Raw genomic sequence first — 6,000 nt, 5'->3', positions numbered from 1 at the left:
TTGCATTTGCAAGCATATGCAAGTAAACAATACTACCCAAAGTGGGATAGGATACTGTATACCCAAGCCGTTGCAAGGGAGGTCAGCAGCAAAGTTTAAGGACACCTGCTGCAAGGCCACAGCCTGCAAGGAGATGGGGTCAATGGGGAAAATCAGAAAAGTCATTTTATGCACTATTTTTTTTTTTACTGAACACCAGCTTGCTCTCAAAGCTATAGTTTCAAAAAATGTAGTTACTCTTCAGTCTTCTCACTTCTGCCAGCAGCCAGATCAAAACAAAAGGCTGGGATTCCCCTTCGGACTCCGCTGTAGCCGACACGGCAGTCACTGAAATAAAATAATCATCTAAAATAATAGTGACAGTTCTAGGTGGTGAAATAAACTTTTCATGACTACAAACGGATGGTTCTTTCAGAAAAATAGGGTGATGGGACAATCAAATGTGCATAAAATGTTTTATGATATTCGTGACTTTTCTGATTTCCCCATTGACTTCCAGCAAAGCAGCTCCAGAGTTAGCATCCGGGTGACATCATGGTCTATTTCTCGATCTCTGATTTCTGGTACATGAGCCGGACATGAAAAACGCACTCCACAGAATATGTTTCTACTTATAGAATAAACTGAGAAACTATGGAACTTTAAGCACAAGAAAACAATAAAAAGGGTGGCAGGGAACCAACAGGGACCCACACAACAACAATCAAAACACATCAGGAACAGGGGCTACTGGGCCATATTCTACTGGGAAACAAAAATAAAACACTGAATTGGGGGCAGGGGCCAACAAGCGTCTGTACACCACCAGGCAACTACACCAGGAGCAGGACTACCATGCCATGCTCAACTGGGAATAGAAACACAACAAATACTGAATGGGAGTCAGGGACCCACAGGTGTCTGCACAGCAACGGTCAAACCACACCAGAAGAAGGGCTTCTGGGAGTGACCAGCAGCACTGTTGCTCTCTTGAGCCTGGTCATTACCACTCAGTGACAGACTGACACTAGGGCCATCCCTAGACTAGCAAATCAGCAATGACAAATACATCACGTGTGCATTCGTAGAGCACCGAACCATGCCTGCAACGGCCTCAGGCAGGATTTGTGCCATTGCCACTAGAAGCCTAGCAGTCTCTGACAAAGTTTCACCAATTCTCTGTCTCTAGCAAGAAAGGGAAAAGTGCACATCGAAGCCACTTCTCCGAGGAACTGCACTTCTCCCAGTTGTGTCTGTCAAGTTGTTCACTACTGTGGCCCTGAAAGTATAAAAGGCAAAAAATACATGAAAATTTCCCCCCCTATTATAATAATCTTATTTATATCATTGTAGTATATTTTGTTTTTGTTTTAATATTTAGTATTCATATGATAAGACAGGACACTTTTATGGGCTCCAAAGCTTTGATGATGTGATCAGGTATTAGGCACCATTTAAGAATTGTTTTTAAATGAAGAGTGGAACATTGTAATCTCGATGGGATCATTGTTCAAGCTGGACAAAGTAAATATGTTGATTTGTTTGTCACAGAACCTCCACACACAACATAACTGAAACCACACGTTAGTAACGCTTGTCATTTAGTCATTTACACTTAGTTATTTAAAATATAAATATTTATTTTAATCTAAAGAGTGTATTTCAAATGCTCATTTTAATGTCGGGATATTAACACAGCAACTTTATAACACTTTTATATAATTTGCACATTGTTCTTTTAAATATTTATTTAATTCAGTTTGTGTGCATTTGTTAATATTAGTTTTATTTTGTATTTGTGTAGTTCTTCTGTTTGATTGAACAATAAAACCCAATTGGAAAGTGAATTTGAAGAACCTTCATACTTTTTTTTTTGCTATTATTAATATAGCAAAGTCACGGTTTATCTCCTGATAAATAATAAAACATACATTTTTAAATGCAAAGATGCACACTCAGTGGCAGTGATAGTAAACAGCTGATCATTGTTACCATCCTGTCTCAAGGTGTTATATGAAGTTATATGGTCACCCAACTTCTTCAGTGCCTGCAGGTTCAGATAATTAGCAATTCCAGCATTCACCCATCCCCAAGACATCACTCTGTCACAGACCAAGGCTTGGCAAATTAGGCTTAAACAGATATCAGTTAGCCCGTAGAGTTCATGACAGTTCAGGGGCCAGGTACCTACTGCATTTAAACGTGTCTATACTATGATTGGTGTAATAGCGACACTGCTGGCATTCTGGGCTTACAGTGACAAATAAGCAGAATATGTTTTTTCACCCCTTTGAGTCTTCTTCTTTTATAGTGCTGTGCAGCGGAGTCTGTGTAACCTGTTTCAGAGCCTATCTATTGTGTCCGTGAGGAACCACACTCGTGTTGGTGAATTGATTTAGTGTCTTAGATCTGTTGGAGGCTAACTGATTCAGTTACATCTGAAGACTGGCCTATTTAACCTGATTTAGTGTTCCTGTAACCTAATTGAGGGTAATAAAAATTTGAGCACTGTGCTGCAAATTGCACTAGGTGAAAATTTGAGAATTTGGGAGAAGTAGAAGAGTATGGAGCTCTGCATTTGTACCGTTATAAGATTTTTGAGAAATGTTTTAAGGCTGGCATGATTTGCCAAGCTGCTATACACACCAATTGCTTCATGGAACCATTACAGTTCATTCTTTCGTTGAGAAGGAAAACTGAATTTGGAGATACCTAGCTGATATTACTTGAGTTCAATTCCCATTATGACAGCACAATACACGGATACATCTCACTGGTATCACAGTTCCATTTCCTTGAATTTTGAAATGCGTAGTTGTGAGTGTAAAGGGATGCCATACATAACTCTGCCATAACTCTGCTCACACAACAAAGTGTATTGACAAACACAAATGGAAGGCAGAACCAGGGACACTCTCTGGAAACAAAACAAAGACCTGCAGAAGGAAACATTTTACCACTGTTATCCCAAAGGTTGAAATACCATCTAGTCCACGCCACTAAATAGTTAGCACCTGCTCTAATGAAAACTGAATACATATTCTGGATTGTGCGCTCGACGTAAGGGAGACAACATATGCCTTGCTGTTGTTAGAACACAATCACTTCTTGCCAATTTGAAGCCACAAAACAATCTGTTAATTTAGATCTCACTGCAGAAGACTTCTGTTTTCATCACTTCGACTGTTGTGAATCAAATTGTTTTGAAGCATCATTGCTCAGTACACTCTAAACCATCCATCAGTCAGTATTGAGCTGGACATTGTACCAACTAAAAGAAGTTAAAGCACATCAAACTATGAGTCTATGATCAGAGTTTAACCTAAAGTCCTAAAAGGTGACCTCCAAACCATATGATATCAATATTAAAGGACTTTGTTAGTTTCAGTAAATCTAGCCCCAGAGGTAAATGACCTCCTCGTTACAGTTCATCTAATGCTTCCACTTTTAGGGACAGTCTATTTGGGAGCTTGGTTCTGCTCTCATTATTTTTAAGGGCAGAGGGTTCAATTCTCAACCGCACCTATTCCCTGACTAGTTTGCGATTGTCCAAGCCCATTATCACTCTCTCTCCCTGAAATACAATTGTTTCTATGGCCAGGTAGAGGACAGAAGGGTTAATGGGGATTTAAGTAAATGGAGGTTCCCTCTAAAAGCATAGCTAATTTACCTCAACAATTCAATTCTTTTATCTCCTGATCTATTTTGCAAATTGCTGCCACAGTCCACTTAGTGCCATACCAAATCCAGCACAGTACATTATTATTATTATTATTATGAGGGAGCAATGTACAGCTTTAGGATATGAGGGGCATTTCTTCTAATAAAGTTATGTTCAATCAAGCACACTTTATTCCACCAGGACTAATACTGCTGACCTCTTACTGATCCAATGTAGACAGATGGGGGTGTGGAGGGGCAACCATACAAAGACCAGAAAAAAATAGGAATATCTTATTAGGTGAATGATATATATTTTAGGAGACTATTGCAATAGGGCTGCCATGAGTGTCGCGACACACTGGCGTCTCTGTAAACCAGCAGTGCCTGTCGCCACTTTGTACTCAATCAATAACTAATTATCAAAGTAGTGACTCTGGCTACTGTTCTCCCCTCTTGTCATCAAAGATTTTTGTTGTGAAAGAGGAATAAAGAAAAGAATGTGAGCATACACACACATGCACACACACACACACACACACACACACACAATACAATGATGGCTCTTGGTTGAGTGGCGAGGCTGCCGCCACAACATCATCGCAACCCTGTCAGCGTTCTGTGTGCTGTCACTTTGAATTACTGTCCCCTGACTAATTGATCCAAATTTGAACAGAAGAATGCTTGTAACCGGCGAATGTCATAACAATATCCTCGGAAATGAAGTAATCATTGGAGACAAAAATAAAAAAAGCAAAAAAGCCAAAATCAGCACATATATTCGCTAGGACACATGCAAATGAGACTTGGCACAAAAGGCAACGTTGATGCTGCAAATGGCAAGGAAAGGATGACATGACCCCTAACTGGGTTGTGGCTGAAGCGTACACAGAAAAATTCTTGACCTCCACTCCCCCAGTCCCCTCTCATTTTCAAACAGACACTAATCATAAAATGTTTCAGAGCCTCTCAGTTTAGCCACATCTGAAATAGTACAAATGCTGGTGAACTAAAAGTGAGCATCCAGCAGGGTTAATACATTCAAGATGGAAAACAGGAGACACTTCTTCACACAGAGAGTTCTGTTCACAATCTGGAAAAAACTCCACAGCGATGTGGCTGAAGCTGAAAATTTGGGAACATTCAAAAGTAGACTGGATAAGATCGTTGGATCACTTAGTTATTAATGGACACCAAACGAGCACGATGGGTCGAATGGCCTCCTCTCGTTTGTAAACTTTCTTATGTTCTTATATCCTTGCCAAACTAATTAGTTCTCTATATTGATTGTCAAAATAATGCTTTACAAATCAATTTGTATGAGAGAAACAAATAGTTATAGCATAGATGATACTGAGTTTACTCTTTTGGGAGGCACATCTTTACACAGGGATGATTAAAGTAGCACAAGGAAACAAAATTATAATCATCCAGTTATTGAATATTGACTGAGCTCAGGCCACACACACAAATTATTTAGTATTACTTGCTAATCCTTTTAAACGAATGCAATCTGTAACCATGAAAAAAGTGTCTGAACCACACCCGTAGGCTTGCACTTGTTTAGTTACTTTTGTCTTACACAATAACCTCATATGAAACAAGCATACTGGTTTTCTTCAAATTTAAAATGCTATAATGCAGATTGCAATGCTCAAATCACATCAAAACAACTTTATTGGTTTGTTGATTTTTGTCATAAAATATCTTGGATAAAACCTGTAAATTGGCTTGTTAATCTAAGCTACATAACCTACGAACCTGTGTGGTGGGTAAAGTGAATCATGACCATTTCCCCAAAGTGGGAGGACCCGCATTCAGCAGTGGATTGATATGGGTTAGAAAAGAATGCCTGGGTGTATTCTAATATACATACACAGGCAATTCCTACTTCAAATACTTTTTAAAAAGGCTCTGAGATGGTTTTCTTGTCTTTGTATCATAATGTCATTATGCGGTTGATTTGAAACTGAAATCCTGTGTAAATGCTGTCATTCCTGAGGTCTAGCCACTAGGCACTAATGCTTGTAGACACAGTTAACTGTAGCCCTGTGAGCGCCACTGGAGTCAGGTACTGGATGGAGGCCCTTAGATGCAGGAAATGCCCAATGCCCCAGCGGCAGACAGAGGTCATCCCTGTAAAACTGCAACCCCGGAGAAGGGAAGAAAGTTATCCAGTGAAAATTAGGGCAGCTGTAGCAGGCCACTCTGCCTCTGTAATGATATCAGTTGCACCGAGTCTGATGCCTGACCTCATTACAAGAGTTTAATTGCATTGTTACACAGTTTCACTTCTTTTCTCTGGCCTCTTTCTCTATCTGACAGCTTTCCAAAAGAATTCCAGCATTAGAGCAAAGCAAA

This window comes from Amia ocellicauda, chromosome 4, assembly GCF_036373705.1.
Source record: "Amia ocellicauda isolate fAmiCal2 chromosome 4, fAmiCal2.hap1, whole genome shotgun sequence".
In the NCBI taxonomy this organism is placed as follows: domain Eukaryota; kingdom Metazoa; phylum Chordata; class Actinopteri; order Amiiformes; family Amiidae; genus Amia; species Amia ocellicauda.
The sequence above is the reverse complement of the archived record's forward strand: the minus strand, read 5'-3'. Positions refer to the sequence as shown.